This window comes from Eimeria mitis, genomic scaffold (genome assembly GCF_000499745.2).
Source record: "Eimeria mitis Houghton genomic scaffold, Emh_scaff2406, whole genome shotgun sequence".
NCBI lineage: Eukaryota > Apicomplexa > Conoidasida > Eucoccidiorida > Eimeriidae > Eimeria > Eimeria mitis.
In genome coordinates, this window is record NW_013570744.1 from 988 (window position 1) to 1333 (window position 346).

The window sequence follows — 346 nt, forward strand, 5'->3', positions numbered from 1 at the left end:
TTCATATGCAGTATTTTCTCTGTTGTAGCTCATGATAGTGAGGCTAAGCTGCTAGCTGCTCAATCACCACAAGAAGATATTAATTTGTTTCTCATTACGTTTTTATATTTGTTTATTTTTGAAAGCTAAGAAAAGTAGACGCCACATAGTCGAAGGTAATTCTAAACATCGTACAGAAACTGCATGCAAGTCAGCCGGCCGGCCCGCACAGTTCGCCGAGAACAGTAGTCTATGAAAAAAGTACTAATTCCCTGATTATTTCATTAAAATTAGCAACATTTGAGCTATTTAATTTTAATATAAGACAGAAATAGCTAAACTTTGAGTACAGTAGCTGCTGCAGCAA